Genomic DNA, 16,400 nt, shown 5'->3' on the forward strand with positions numbered 1-16,400 from the left:
GATCCTAACTGACCTAAGACAGGGAATTTTTGCTAGGGTTAAATGTCAGGAATTGTGGAAAACTGAGTTTAAATGTATTTGGCTAAGGTGTATGTAATCTTCCGACTTCATCTGTATATGTAATGTTATTCCATAGAGCCCATTATATGAATTTGTATTTATGCAGTTCCTTGACAAGGACGGTCATTAATCAGCAATAATTAGATGTCAGTTTGCATTGTGCCGCAGTTAAACCTTCAGATAGAAATTAATTATGTAGAACAGATATGATTGTCATGCAGAATATGGAAGTGTCTGCTCTATTTCAATCTGCACCATTGTGAATATTTCACCTCAATGAACACACCCCAGGTGTGGTCCTGACCTGAACATAGATGTCAGTTTGTTTCTCTGGTGGTGATCACTCTTCAACCCCCGCTGTGTACAGAACTCATGATGGGTCCTGCTGTGCCACCCGTCCCCCTCCCTCACGCCTGTCTCGACAGGAACAGGTGAGTCCTGGACTCCTCTGCTAAAACAGTCATCAGCATCTTGATGATTTGCCTCAGGAATGCTGACAGGTGTTTGTGTACACATTTTACTATACTTGTGAGTATTAGAAGTCCTCACAAGAATAGTAAACCACCTAAAATTCAGAGAATTGAGGATATTTTGTCAGTCCTTACATGTAAAAAGGCTATTTTAGGGTCAGGGAAAATAGGATTTTGAATGGGAATTCATTGTTGGAGGGGGGTGTAACTGTGTTTGTGTTCCCCACCCCCTGTTCTTTGCTGTGGAGTGTTATTCCTGATGGTTGGGCCGGAATACCAGCTGGCTCTCCGAGGAGGTCCAGCTCCCCATCTGACTCCCGCAAGACAGGAGCAGACCCTCTCCAGCCTCGCTACTTTTACTAACCACAACATCCCCTTGATATACACAGTTCTAAAGGAACAGTCTTTCATTGTTTTCAGTTGAGAGGGATATTTAGGGAAAACATAGAGGGGGAAAGGGTGAGAAATAGAGAGAACTACAGTACTGATGTCCTGTGTGTGTTCGCTCCACAAGTAGAGTTTCAGGTTCCGGGTGGGTGGACAGGTTATTTGAGTGTGTGAGGCACTCTCTCTTGTCGTTCCCACATGACATAGAGAAGGAGAGGGAAAATGGTAGGAAGGAACCGTTTCACTGTCCGGGCAGGGTGTCGTAGTGAGCGGCGCTATCTAATCGCTCCCAGATGAGAGGAGAGAAAGAGAGAGGCTGAACATACACCAAGAAATGGGGAAGGGCCTGATGTCAGCCTGACCAAAACAGCTGCCCCTCTCCCTGTAGGGAGGTAGAGGGGAGTGTCTGTGCAGCGGGCTGACAGGAGAGGGGGAACAGCTAGAGAGAACATTGTAAAAAGAGATGGGGAGCGAGAGAGAGCAAGAGAAGGGTGTTTCTTTGAAGGTTGAAAGGGGAGAGAGAGGGCAGTCAGAGAGGTGTAACAGGAGATGAGAGAGAGAGGAAGGTTTGTGCAGGCTGGAAGGGAAGGGAGAACAGCTAGTGACTGAGGGAGAAAGGGAGAGATGGGACAGCTAGAGGGGGACTGAGTGGAGGCTGAGGGGTCCAGTCCTGGCAGACTAGAGGGTTTGGGGGGGGCTAAAATAAGAGTGCCAAAGAAGCAAAGGGAGAACCCAGATTCACTGAAGGAGTGAAGAAAAGAGAGCGGGTCCCTTTGAAAAGAAATATAAGGAAGGAGAGCAGGTCCTTGGGATAACCGGATAACTGACATAAAAAAACAAGAGAAGAGTACTACCGTATCTATGGGATGCGTTCACAGTACCCAGCGTCACAATGGAAAGAGATGCGTTCCAGAACCTGATGGATCCACAAAAGTAGTGGTCCACGATGTCCCCGTTGAAATCCTGCAGCTGGCTGAGGTAAGTGAGGGACTTGTTGACATCTCTGCAATTCGCTAAACGTTTAGCCCTTCAGTGGCTTAATTGGTAGAGCATGGCATTTGCAATATCAGGGTTGTGCATTTGAATCACACTGGGGCAACCCATCGGAAGATGTATGGATGTATTACTGTAAGTAGCTTTGGATAAAAGCATCGGCTAAATGGCAAATTATAATATTATTACAATACTACCTCAGGAGACAATCCTTTGGGGTACTTGAATGGGGTATGAATAGATTGACCATGATTCTGTACTATCTAGGTAGTTATACGACTTCTCAATTTATTGTCCTGTGAGTACCTCGCCTAATGCTTTTTGGAGCTGTTTTGTGACCCATCAACATGTAAACAAAACCAATGATTCTAGCCAGAACCCCCAGTCTTAAACCATAATGTAGCAACTTCCACCTAGTCTTCGGAGAATGCGCTGTCTGTGACACAACCAATAGCATTTACGGGACATGTTTATGGATAGTGTCATGCAGGAGCGCAACTTTTACTGGGGACGGGGTGGGCATGTCCCCCCCACATTCTGAAATTGCATTTTTGTCCCCTCCCCCATTTTTATAATTGGAATGTGATACAAAACGCGGTACCGGTGCGCTTTAGGACCATGCGGACACCTCCGAGCGGTCGTGTAGGCTGTTCATCCAACTGAAAAATATATATAAATAAAAAAAGTCTAATACAATTGCCACCACCACTTCTAAAACCAAAGTGGCGCCCCTGGTGTCATGTGAGATATAACGAACACAATCACAAACGGTTCAGATTGGACTTCTAATCAGTGGTTTCAAAGTCAGTTCCTCGAGGCTAGATGTGTGTGCAATCGTTTTTGTTCCAGCCCAGCCCTACCACACTTCATCTAACTTAACAACACCCTGATTAGTTGAATCTGATAGTGTATGTGGATAATTGTCATTTTAATCACAGTATGGCATGGTGGTTACAGGAGTTTGCTAATGATTGTTCCTCACTGTCTTTTGGACTCCGGGCAATGTATGACTCCATAGCTGTTGGCAGTATTTAACCATGTCAACCTGATTTAGCATGATACAGGACTTTGTTGGATGCTTTGACCTCATTTATTGATGTTAATGTTGATAAGAAATACAGTATAATTTCCAATGGAGATATTACCTGGTGGAAATTGAATCGGTGGCTAACTTAGAGAATTCTCTCAATCACTCACACACACACACGTTTATTTAACCTTTATTTAACCAGGTAGGCAAGTTGAGAACAAGTTCTCATTTACAATTGCAACCTGGCCAAGATAAAGCAAAGCAGTTCGACACATACAACAACACAGTTACACTTGGAGTAAAACAAACATACAGTCAATAATACAGTAGAAAAATAAGTCTATATACAATGTGAGCAAATGAGGTGAGATAAGGGAGGTAAAGGCAAAAAAGGCCATGGTGGCAAAGTAAATACAATATAGCAAGTAAAACACTGGAATGGTAGATTTGTAGTGGAAGAAAGTGCAAAGTAGAAATAGAAATAATGGGGTGCAAAGGAGCAAAATAAATAAATACAGTAGGGGAAGGGGTAGTTGTTTAGGCTAAATTATAGATGGGCTATGTACAGGTGCAGTGATCTGTGAGCTGCTCTGACAGCTGGTGCTTAAAACTAGTGAGGGAGATAAGTGTTTCTAGTTTCAGAGATTTTTGTAGTTCGTTCCAGTCATTGGCAGCAGAGAACTGGAAGGAGAGACAGCCAAAGGAGGAATTGGCTTTGGGGGTGACCAGAGAGATATACCTGCTGGAGCGCGTGCTACAGGTGGGTGCTGCTATGGTGACCAGTGAGCTGAGATATGGGGGGACTTTACCTAGCAGGGTCTTGTAGATGACCTGGAGCCAGTGGGTTTGGCGACGAGTATGAAGCGAGGGCCAGCCAGCGAGAGCGTACAGGTCGCAGTGGTGGGTAGTATATGGGGCTTTGGTTACAAAACAGATGGCACTGTGATAGACTGCATCCAGTTTATTGAGTAGGGTATTGGAGGCTATTTTGTAAATGACATCGCCGAAGTCGAGGATCGGTAGGATGGTCAGTTTTACGAGGGTATGTTTGGCAGCATGAGTGAAGGATGCTTTGTTGCGAAATAGGAAGCCAATTCTAGATTTAACTTTGGATTGGAGATGTTTGATGTGAGTCTGGAAGGAGAGTTTACAGACTAACCAGACACCTAGGTATTTGTAGTTGTCCACATATTCTAAGTCAGAACCGTCCAGAATAGTCCATGCGCAGACAGCAGGGTGTCCTCTCTCTCTAGAAATGGCTCGTGTTTAGTCAAAGGTATTCAAGTATCCCTGGCATTCACCGCACGCCATGTCGCAAGTCCCATTTAGTTTGCTGTCAGAAGGCGAGAAGGGGTGATATACCGATTAGTATTAAAAAGGTCAAGTGAAAAGAGAAATGAGCAAGGGATGGCAGTCGTCGGCCGATCGAAGGGTGTTACTCATGCTCCCCGGGGGTCAAAGTTGAAGAGGAAGTGGTGTGCATTACACACCTATGCGTTGCGTCTGCTATAGCTGTATTAAAAGTGGCCACATTACGACATGGCTCCAGTTGGTCTTTTTACTAGTCGGTTCTCAAAATGAGAACTGCATGTATGTATGACTTCACACCAGGGAGGGCTTGACATGATCTAGGTCTGTCATGAATCAGGTCCTGTTGTGACCGTTGACAAGCTGAACTTTGTGCTGTTACAATTATTATCATATCAATGAAAGGTATTGTGACAATTAAACTCAAAACAGGTGCATCGACCAAAATGCAAATAGAATACCAAAATTGTGTAGCTGGTCCGCACTCAAAAAGGAGATACAAGGTTTCTTTTTAATTTTTATTTCATTCAGGCAACGTTTCAGCCCTCATCAGTGTCATTTTCCCCTCTCATCAGGGACTGATTTGGACCTGGATCGGGGCAATTAATTATCAGGTAGAACAGAAAACCAGCAGTAGTCCGGACCTCATAGAGTAAGATTTGAATACCCCAGATCTACACTATATATACAAAAGAATGTGGACACCCCCTTCAAATTAGTGGATTCGGCTATTTCAGCCACACCCGTTGCTGACCGGTGTATAAAATTGAGCACACAGCCATGAAATCTCCATAGACAAACATTGGCAGTAGAATGGCCTTACTGAAGACCTTGTGACTTTCAATGTGGCACCTTCATAGGATGCCACCTTTCAACAAGTCAGTTCGTAAGTGCTGTTATTGTGAAGTGGAAACGTCTAGGAGCAACAACGGCTCAGCCGCAAAGTGGTAGGCCACACAAACTCACAGAGCGGGACCACCGAGTGCTGAAGCGCGTAGCTCGTAAAAATAGTCTGTCCTTGGTTGCAACACTCACTACCAAGTTCCAAACTGCCTCTGGAAGCAACGTCAGCACCAGAACTGTCTTTCAGGAGCTTCATGAAATGGGTTTCTATGGCCGAGCAGCTGCACACAAGCCTAAGATCACCATGCGCAATGCCAAGCATTGGCTGGAGTGGTGTAAAGCTCACCGCCATTGGACACGCTTCACCATCTGGCAGTCCGGCGGACAAATCTGGGCCTGCAAAGAGCCCTGACCTCAACCCCGTCAAACACCTTTGGGATGAATTGGAAAGCCGATTGCGAACCAGGCCTAATCGCCCAACATCAGTGCCTGACCTCACTAATGTTCTTGTGGATGAATGGAAGTCCCCACAGCGATGCTCCAACATCTAGCGGAAAGCCTTCCCTGAAGAGTGGAGGCTGTCATAGCAGCAAAGGGGGGGACCAAGTCCATATTTATGCCCATGGTTTTGGAATGAGATTTTTGACGAATGTCCACATACTTTTGGTCATGTAGCATATATAGTACCTGGACCTCAATGGCAGTTCCACTGCTTTTCCCCCCCATTCTTCCCTCTTATCAGGGACTGATTTAGACCTGGGACACCAGGTGGGTGCAATTAATTACCAGGTAGAAGAGCAAAAAAAGAAACCGTACTCTGGACCTCCAGGGTAGGAGTTGAATATCCCTGATCCAGAGAAAAAACAGTGGCATGGTTTTACATATGCAAACACAGCAATCCATTTGTCTTTATATGTTGTATAATATTCATGTTTATGATGGGCAATGTTGTCTACACGTTACATTACTTCAACCCACAGATACTGCAATGTCACCAATGCACATTGCTCTCTTGTATGCCATTGCCAATGTTTGAGTTGTTCATATCAATGTTTGAGCCAAAATAGGGTCCTTGTTGACTAGGTGCATTCCTCAATGGAGAGCGATGTTTTGTCTTACACACACTTTCCCATTCCTATTCGGAGAGTTTGATGGCTATTTTTGAGGTGACACTCCTGCTCATGGAAAGTGGGGATATAAATACCCAGACATCGTAGGAGCATAACTCCGGTTTCCCATCTGCCCTGTCCCTTCCTGGGAAAGGGAAATAGTTTGCTAACATGACATTTGTGTTAGCCGCGAACACAAGTGTCTGTTTCAGGTCTAAACTTCCGCAAAAAAGAATCAAGTGTCCATGTAGACTTTGACTATATTTTAGGAATAGTTTCGTCGTTTTCAGTTTGAATATTGTCGCTAAAAATCCACAGTAATCCTTAAATAATTGTACATTTTGGAATGTTCATTTAACTGAAATTGTTACTCTGGCAACATGTTCGCTGCAAACAGAAGCCTTGTTGACGAGTTACACACACACACAAAATCTACCAGAAGGTATGAATGAAACCCACTATGTATGAATTAATGGTACTGTTTGCTCCTCCCCCATCTCAATATTAGAAGCTGAGTGCTTTGGGCCTGGAATGGTTGGAGATGCCTGGGGAATGAGCTAGCCTTTGGCTTGAGTATGACAAAAGGGGTTGGGTGCTCAAATCCAGCAATTTCACAATAGTCATGCAAATCTACCGCCCAGGACAACTGGGTGAATGTGTTTGTTCATAGACCCTGTAGTCCCTTCCCAAATGAGTTTGTCTTTTTTGTAATTCTGAGGATATTCAAACTTTCTCTCAGACTTTGGGTGCTCTATTCCCGCTCATTGAGCTAACAGAACTAGGCACAATGTTTAGTTACCTTTAGGTCCTTTGAGACAGAATGGACAGTTGAAAGAAGAGTTCCTATATTGTTTAGTACATGAATTTCCACTGGAAGAAGCAGTAGCTAGAAAACTGAGTTGTCGCACTTCTCCTTTCTCACCACTTGGTGATGCTATTGTCTAATTATTTTCTTACTGTTGACTGGAAAGGGACTACCTGAGGCTTTGGAGCTGGAATGGTTGGAGATGCTTTGTGAAAAAGTGAGCTAGATTCTGGAAAGAGTACCTTATTATACTGTATTTCATTAACTATTTGTGAGGGTTAGAGAAGATCTCTGCTTGTGAGCTCTTGATAAAGATGGTCTAAAATCCTCAAGACTTATATCTCCCTCACTAACTTTCAGCATCAGCTGTCAGAGCAGCTTGCCGATCACTGCACCTGTACACAGCCCATCTGTAAATAGCCCACCCAACTACCTCATCTCCATATTGTTATTTATTTTTGCTATTTTGCACCCTAGTATCTCTACTTGCACATCATCATCTGCACATCTATCACTCCAGTGTTAATGCTAAATTGTAATTATTTTGCCAGTATGGCCTATTTATTGCCTTACCTCCCTAATCTTACTACATTTGCACACACTGTATATAGATTTTTCTATTGTGTTATTGACTGTACGTTTGTTTATCCCATGTGTAACTGTGTTGTTTTTGTCGCACTGCTTTGCTTTATCTTGGCCAGGTCGAAGTTGTAAATGAGAACTTGTTCTCAACTGCCCTACCTGGTTAAATAAAGGTGAAATAAAAAAAAATAGGACAGCCATTCCACTTCCTATTAATCCCATTCAAATGAATACAATTTGCAGTACGTCTTGAGGTGACAGCAGGGTAAGGGTAGAATAAATTGAGGTTAGTTGAGATATACCTTGTAAAAAGTAATTTTATATAAGTCAATGGACATTACATAACAACCCATTTGTCATATAGGCTGTGTTAGTGATCATATTATCATTACTTTTATTTACTTATGCAGAACTTTGCGCATTTTTTAAATTGAAGGCGGCAGTGATTGAGAAACAAAACAGTCGGTTGCTTTAGCTCGCTCGGGGCACCAGTTGGACGACGTTTCACAATTAGAAAATTACATTGGTAATAAAGTCATATTCCTCTCACCCGGCGAGCTGAAATGAAATCACCAAATCGACGCGTATGCGTAGTAACTAGCTATGTGAACAGTGTCTCGTAAACACTAACGTTAGCCAGTACATTCTTTGCTACCGGAGCAGCACGTGGAAATTTGATTCAGATTATATGGTAAGAAATTAAAATAAAGAATATGACGTACCAGAAGAAACCGAATTACATGTTTCATTCAATAAATTAAGTGGATTGGAAAAGAGCAAGTATAGTTGGTCCATTTGGCGCAAGCTACCTAACGTGAGCTGGCTGGCATGCATTTTGGTAATATAACTGTTAGCTTGCTAACGTTAGCTAGATAGATACGATGCCTGCTTATAATGTCATTGTAATTATATTTGATAAATAAAATAATCACTGGTTGTTAATTTATCTTTTTATTAGCTGGTAGGGCTAAATATAACGTTTAAGAGATTTTGAAAATGTATATAGTTAACTACAAGCAGCTAACTAGCCAACTTTGAGTTGCGAATGTGACTAACCTTGACTTGATAATTTGTATTTATATTGTTTGCATGTCCTTGCAGAGACCACATGGTATATACAATTACAAACCAAAATAAAACACCGTCAGGAAAAAGTTTATATAGTAATGAAATCACGGAGAAGGCTATAGGGACATGTCAATCAGTAATGGCATCTGTAATGTTTAAAACGGTCCACCACAGGTGACAGAAAAAGTGGAAAGGTTCCCCCTGACCAAGGCCAGAGTGCCATTAGGAGGTAGAAGAAACTCAGGAGATAACGTCACACCATTAGGCCAAACGTAGTGGTTGTTTTTTAGACGGATATGCAGAGCCAACCAGGCTACAAAACCTGATATGACTGAATACTCCTGGAGAAGACGGTGGAGCAACATGGGTTGAAGGATAAACCTCAGATTTACAACTGTGATGAGACTGGGTTCCAGATGGATGCATCTAAAAGAAAGGTCCTTGCACCAAAGGGCTCAAAGAATAATTGCATCCAGGCACCTGGTACACGTGACCGTGTGTCAGTACTGACTTGCTTTAATGCGTCTGGTGAAGATGTCCCCCCTTTCATCATTTTTGGAAACAGATTCCCAGGAGGACCTTACACCAAGGAAGGTCCAGCTAATGCTCTCTATGGCACATCACCATCAGGATACATTGACAATGAACTCTTCAGGGGATGGTTTGTGAATCATTTCATCAGGTATGCTGTGAAAACACGTCCCCTGCTGCTGGTGTTTGATGCACACAAAAGTCACCTGGATCCAGAGGTGATTGAGGCAGCAAGAAAATAAAACGTTGTGCTCCTAGTTCTTCCTCCAAACAGCTCTCACATTCTGCAGCCCCTGGATTTGACCTACTTCTCTGCTTTGAAGACTGGGTTTTTCAAGGTGGCTGGAGACCTTTGCCACTTCAAAAACGCCGTAGTCATTTCCAAGATGGACTTTCCCATGGTTCTCCATCAGCCGTACCAGCAATGCAAAGAGAGGAAGATTGTAGTCAGCGGGTTCAGAAAAGCTGGGATCTTCCCCTTTAATCCCAGTGCCATAGATTCGAGTAAAATAGTTCCCTTGACATCCAAAAAGCAACAGCCCCAAAAGACTGCAACTCCCTCCAGCCCCACTCCATCAGCACCACCACCAGCAGTAATTCTCAGCAAGTACATGTCCCACCCCCTGGTGGCAGCAGGACTGAATAATCCAGAATTGGCTGAGATCTTCACAGAGATAGATAATCAAAAGAAGACGACACCAAGGCAAAGTAAGATGAAGGCCCCACTGAATGCTAGGGTTATTACTGAGGAAGAGTATGAGAGGGAGATGAAACTGGAGTCGGCAAGGAAAAGAGACGGCAAGACACCGTCTCCTCGTAGCACAACCCCCGACGCCGTAGAGAACCCCCAACCAGCTCTTCTACTTCTCCCTCAGAGGGTGAAACTGCATCTCCCGCAGGTAATTATCATCAGACATTTTAGTTCATAACGCCTGACTGAGAAATACGTTAATGATCTAGAGTGGCTCATTAATGTTTTGGCTAATTATCATGAAAAATATGTAGGCATGTGAATCATGCTTTCAGCCATTTCAACTTACAAGTTATTAGGCTGAAATAGTCACCTTAAAAATCCCACCATCAATGTACACCCCCACCATACTTAATTTCTCTACAGTGAAATTAAGCAAAGTGCCCATCTCTCTGCTATGTTTCTTGTCTAACAGTCAAACAAACAAGTAAATCCAGTAGAACTCGGAGCAGGTCACATCAGACTACTGAGGAGGGGAGAGACCGAGAACTGGAAGCTGAACAACCAAATAGCAGAGGTCCTCAAACCAAGAGGGCTGGGTTGAGACACAAGAGATTGGACTATGTTGATAACTCCAACGATGAGGATGGTTATGGTATCAACCAAGCCTCAGCCAAGGTAAGAGGAAATGTGATCATCTTTCACCTGACTGTGATTTGGAATGGGGGTTTCTTCAGGTCTTGGAGTCTTTTTCAATACTTTGAAGTTATTGGCTGGGCAAAGCTTTGAACAAACAGGGCTATATTGAATCTGCTATAATGTACCCGTATCTACGCATTTAAGCTATACTGTAAATATTCCCATAGATATTTACCTCATCCTAATGTTTACATGCAGTAAAGTGCAGAACCTCACTGGAATACTAACACATGCTGTTCCCTGCAGACTATTTCTCCCCTGAAGAGAGTGTTGCCAAACACACACACAAGATCGAGGCAGTACACAGAAATATGTGGCAACCATGTTCAGATGAGGAGGATGTTTCTGAGATCTCTGACCTTACCTCAACAGATTTTGAGGACAACGAATATGAACAGCAGGCGAGTTTAAATTAATTTGGATGATATAGGTTAAATTAGAGCGATTTGGGCGATATGGACAAAAATCCATATCGTGATGAATTGCCTGAACTGATGCGATAATGGTAAATAGAACGAAAAGTTTAGCATTATAATGTGCACCACAGATTTTATTCTCCTTTAATGTAATACTACTAGTTTAATGGTTGCAGCCATCAATTGTCCCATTAACAATCACCCATGTTAGCAAACTTATTTCATTGCAAACTTCACATTACTCTAGTGTAGAATACTCATTGTAATAAATGATATCATCAAAATGCCTGCGAAAAGTGATCGGTACGGTCGGTGTCGATAATTTTCGGTTTATCGTCCCAGCTCTAGGCTTAATGGCTTTTTATAGCAGGTTGTCATTAGTCTCTAGATCGATTTGAGATTATTGTAATGTCATGTGAATGATGGTTTCTTAGAGCCAGATATTAAATTGGCCCCTGTTGGATTACAGATTGAAGCAATGAGGAAAGCAAAGATAAGGCGTTTGATGCAAAGGAAAACAGGTGACTTTTTAGTCAAGATATTGCAGGTTAGGATGTGTAGATCCGGAGCAAACAACAATGTTAAAATTGTGAGGTAGCATAATAAATACTTTCACAGGGTGCTGTATGTGTTTTTACAGCAGTGAGACAACTCTTCATAATAATCATATATATTTAAAAAAATATATATATTTTTACTTGTGTATTTTTCATTGTTTCTCTCACTTTTGGTTTAAGTGCTGCTTTCAGAATCAGATGATGACAAACCCTTGGTTAAGATGATAACAAGGAAGCCATCAAATGAGGAGCTGAAAACGACAGTGAAGAAACTGGTGGCCCATGTCGACCTGGAGAAAGTCACAATGAAGGACATTTTCAAGAAGGTTAGTCATTCTAATCTTTTATGAACAACAGTTCATTGACACTAAACGCTCTCACATTTCCTCATGGATGAATTTAGGCTATACAGTGCATCTTAAGAACCTGATAGATGAACAATTATTTAAAAACAATATATAGTCATTGTCGTAACTTACGGTTTGCTTATTCTCTTACAATGGGTTTCAGGTTTTTAAAATGTACCCTCGTTATGACCTGTCAAACAAGAAGTCCTACATCAAGGAAACAGTGAAAAGGGTGATTTCCTTTGTTGGATTTCCCATTTCCATAAAAATAAAATGTTGCCAAAAAGAGAGCATATTTACAGTAACACGTCTTGAATAAATCTGCCCAGCTGGAGTTTAAAATATAAGGTATGATGAGTTCTGTGATTTATTATTCTAGCTTTGAATGGTTGTATTTATCCATTTATCGTCCATGGTTGAATATGGTTTCCAACTCTGTTACACTATTATTGTGTTTTGCCTTTTGTTTTTCAGTTGTTGTCGCAGTGAAGTCTGGAGTTCTTCCCTAATCGCCACCTTCCATGGTGTGGCAGGTAGCCTAGTGGTTAGCATTGGGCCAGTAACCAAAAAGGTTGCTGGATCGAATCCCCGAGCTGACAAGGTAAAAAATGTAATTCTGCCCCTGAGCAAGGCAGTTTAACCCATTGTTCCCCGGGCGCCAAAGACGTGGATGATGATTAAGGCAGCCCCCCCCCCCCCCCGCACCTCTCTGATTCAGAGGGGTTGGGTTAAATGTGGAAGACACATTTCAGTTGTACAACTGACTAGGTAATGTAATGCTGTAATGTGTCCACCTCTGGGCTAAGGTGCCAGGTGCAAATCCCGCCTCGGAACCTCTCACTGCCCTAGTGTAATGTCACAATAGTTTTATAAAATCTGCGTTCTACATCTTTGTTTGTACTGTCAATGGGGTCCTTGAGGAAAAAAATTGTCCTTGTTTTCTGTCAATCTTTCTAGCCTAGCAGGTCCAGACTGGAACCAGAAATCGAGCCTGGACTTTAGAACACACCGGACCAAGTCTGTTCCTTCCAGGTTTTATTATTGTTGCAATGTAACATCTCCCCAACCGGCTGATTTACTTTATAACGAAACATGTTATAGTAACGATAAAATCTTTTTATCTCATGCTTTTTAGGCTACATACATACTTCCACTGATAGTTTTTCAATACCTGTGAAAGTTTTGGACATACCTTTTGGTTTTTCTATTCTTTTTTTACTATTTTCTACATTGGAGAATAATAGTGAAGACATCAAAATTATGAAATAACACGCATCAGGTAAAAAATAAAAAACCCTTCAATGAGTAGGTTTCCAAACTTTTGACTGGTACTGTATATGTTGTAGCAATTTATAGATCTAGTCCCAATATTTGAAGATGGCATAAGTATTTGGACAAATGTCACTTATAGTGTACCAAAGTAGTCAAATGTACCAGTCACAATTGATATATATAGTCTTGTTATAATACAATATAATTCTCCTTCAGATTTGTCTGGGGGAGAACACCTCAGACACCCCCTACCCTCCATGCTTTGTGGAATGAGTGCTGCATTTCTGTGGCAAGGTCAGGACAGATGCTGGGAAGGGTGCCATGGGCCCTGTTTAGTTCTTCGGGCGAGGTTGGGGCAGATAAATGTTTCTAGATAAAGAAGTAGAGAGAAGGTGTGGAGAAAGCGTTGTTTATTGGTTCAAACACCAAGGAGCCCCCCCTGGATTTAGCATTTATTTCTGTCTGGGGGATATTAATACAAAGGGTGGTGACTGGTGGCCGCCTCATATTGTACATCGACTGAGACATGGCTTATGGGCATACTGATATGGGAGTGTCTACGCGCCAAATGCAAATGTACTGTTTGACTGAGAAAATACCTTAGCATAATAAGTGTGTTATATTTTACAGTCCAGTTGGGGTAAGACTGCTGAGTTGGCACGTAGCCCCCAAAAGGGGGACAACAGTTTTGTTTTTTCCAGTAATAACAAGGGTTATCTGTGTGTGTGTTTAACGACACGGCCAATGCTATTCAATGTGAACACACACTTTAAGGTAACGAAAGAGAAATGATCATGCAATTGCTTCTACAAAGTTTTCATACCAATTGACTTATTACACATTTTGTTGTGTTACAGCCTGAATTTAAAATGTATTTTAAAAATGATATGCCGTTTACCCATGATACCCCATAGTGACAAAGTGAAAACATGTTTTTTGAAATTTTCACAACTTTATTGAAAATGGAATACAGAAAAACTGTTTAATTTACATAAGTATTCACACCCCCTGAGTCAATCAATACATGTTACAATCTCTATTGGCAGCGACTACAACTGTGAGTCTTTCTTGGTAAGTCACTAAGAGCTTTGCACACCTGGATTGCACAATATTTGCCTGTTATTATTTTCTGGATTCTTCAAGTTCTGTCAAATCATTTTCAAGTCTTGCCATAGATTTTCAAGACGATTTTAAGTCAAAACTGTAACTAGGCCTCAGGAACAATCGATGTCGTATTGTTAAGCAACTCCAGTGTATATTTAGCCTTGTGTTTAAGGTTATTGTCCTGCTGAAAGGTGAATTTGTCTCCCATTGTCTGTTGGAAAGCAGACTGAACCAGGTTTTCCTCAGATTTTTTTCCTATGCTTAGCTGTTTTCCCTTTCTTTTTACCCCCCAAAAAACTCCCTTGTCCTTGCCGATGACAACAATACCCAAAACATGATGCAGCCAGTACCACGCTTGAAAATATGAGGAGTGGTGCTCAGTGATGTGTTGAAACTCAGCAACAACAAAAAAACGTCCCTTTTTCAGGACCCTGTCTTTAGAAGATAATTCGGGAAAAATCCAAATAACTACACAGATCTTCATTGTAAAGGGTTTAAACACTGTTTCCCATGCTTGTTCAATGAACCATAAACAATTAATGAACACGCACCTGTGGAACGGTCAATAAGACACTAACAGCTTATAGACGGTAGGCAATTAAGGTCACAGTTATGAAAACTTAGGACACTAAAGAGGCCGTTCTACTGACTCTGAAAAACACCAAAAGAAAGATGCCCAGGGTCCCTGCTCATCTGCGTGAACGTGCCTTAGGCATGCTGCAATGAGACATGAGGACTGCAGATGTGGCCAGGGCAATAAATTGCAATGTCCGTACTGAGAGACGCCTAAGACAGCACTACAGGGAGACAGGACAGACAGATGATCGTCCTCGCAGTGGCAGACCACGTGTAACAGCTGCATGGGATCGGTACATCCGAACATCACAGCTGCGGGACAGGTACAGGATGGCAACAACAACTGCCCGAGTTACACCAGGAACCCACAATCCCTCCATCAGTGCTCAGACTGTCCGCAATAGGCTGAGAGATGCTGGACTGAGGGCTTGTAGGCCTTTTGTAAGGCAGGTTCTCACCAGACATCACCGGCTATAACGTTGCCTATGGGCACAAACCCACTGTTGCTGGATCAGACAAAAAGTGCTCTTCACTGACGAGTCGTGGTTTTGTCTCACCAGGGGTGATGGTCGGATTCGTGTTTATTGTCGAAGGAATGAGCGTTATACCGAGGCCTGTACTCTGGAGCGGGATCGATTTGGAGGTGGAGGGTCCGTCATGGTCTGGGGCGGTGTGTCACAGCATCATCGGACTGAGCTTGTTGTCATTCCAGGCAATCTCAAAGCTGTGAGTTACTGGGAATACAACCTCCCCCCTCATGTGGTACCATTCCTGTAGGCTCATCCTGACATAACCCTCCACCCTGCTCATTCTGTGCGTGATTTCCTGCAAGACAGGAATGTCATTGTTCTGCCAGGGCCAGCGAAGAGCCCGGATCTCAATCCCATTGAGCACGTCTGGAACCTGTTGGATCGGAGGGTGAGGGCTGGGCCATTCCCCCAGAAATGTCTGGGAGCTTGCAGGTGCCTTGGTGGAAGAGTGGGGTAACATCTCACAGCAAGAACTGGTAAATCTGGTGCAGTCCATGAGCAGGAGATGCACTGGCGTACTTAATGCAGCTGGTGGCCACACCATATACTGACTGTTACTTTAGATTTTGACTCTCTTCCCCCCCCCGTTCAGGGACACATTATTCCATTTCTGTTAGTCACATGTCTGTGGAACTTGTTCAGTTTGTCTCAGTTGTTGAATCTTGATATAAATATTTACACATGTTAAGTTTTCTGAAAATAAATGCAGTTGACAGTGAGAGGATGTTTCTTTTTTTGCTGAGTTAATTTGCCCCAAACATAACGATTTGTATTCAGGGCATAATGTTAATTTCTTTGCCACATTTTTTGCAGTTTTACTTTAGTGCCTTATTTCAAATAGGATGCATGTTTTGGAATATTTTTATTCTATACAGGCTTCCTTCTTTTGACTCTGTCATTTAGGTTAGTAATGTTGTTGATCCGTCTTCAGTTTTATCCTATCACAGCCATTGAACTGTTTTAAAGTCACCATTGGCTTCTTGGTAAAATCCCTGATCGGTTTCCTTCCTCTCCGGCAACTG

The 16,400-nt window shown here is 42.5% G+C and overlaps 1 long non-coding RNA gene across 2 annotated transcripts; it reads left to right on the top strand.

The window, feature by feature from the left end:
- The first annotated feature begins 3,576 nt into the window (after nucleotides 1-3,576).
- Nucleotides 3,577-16,097, top strand: LOC106583610 (uncharacterized). 2 transcript variants are annotated; one of them, XR_001323567.3, is made up of 7 exons: nucleotides 3,577-8,278; nucleotides 8,689-10,085; nucleotides 10,353-10,555; nucleotides 10,823-11,513; nucleotides 11,730-11,875; nucleotides 12,060-12,244; nucleotides 12,371-16,097. It is a non-coding gene; the product is annotated as an uncharacterized LOC106583610 (long non-coding RNA). The 2 variants fall into 2 exon arrangements; XR_014382201.1 differs by having other exon boundaries at nucleotides 3,577-10,085.
- Nucleotides 16,098-16,400: the final 303 nt, after the last annotated feature.

The sequence above is a fragment of the Salmo salar genome, chromosome 22, assembly GCF_965601325.2.
Source record: "Salmo salar chromosome 22, fSalSal1, whole genome shotgun sequence".
Classification (NCBI taxonomy): domain Eukaryota; kingdom Metazoa; phylum Chordata; class Actinopteri; order Salmoniformes; family Salmonidae; genus Salmo; species Salmo salar.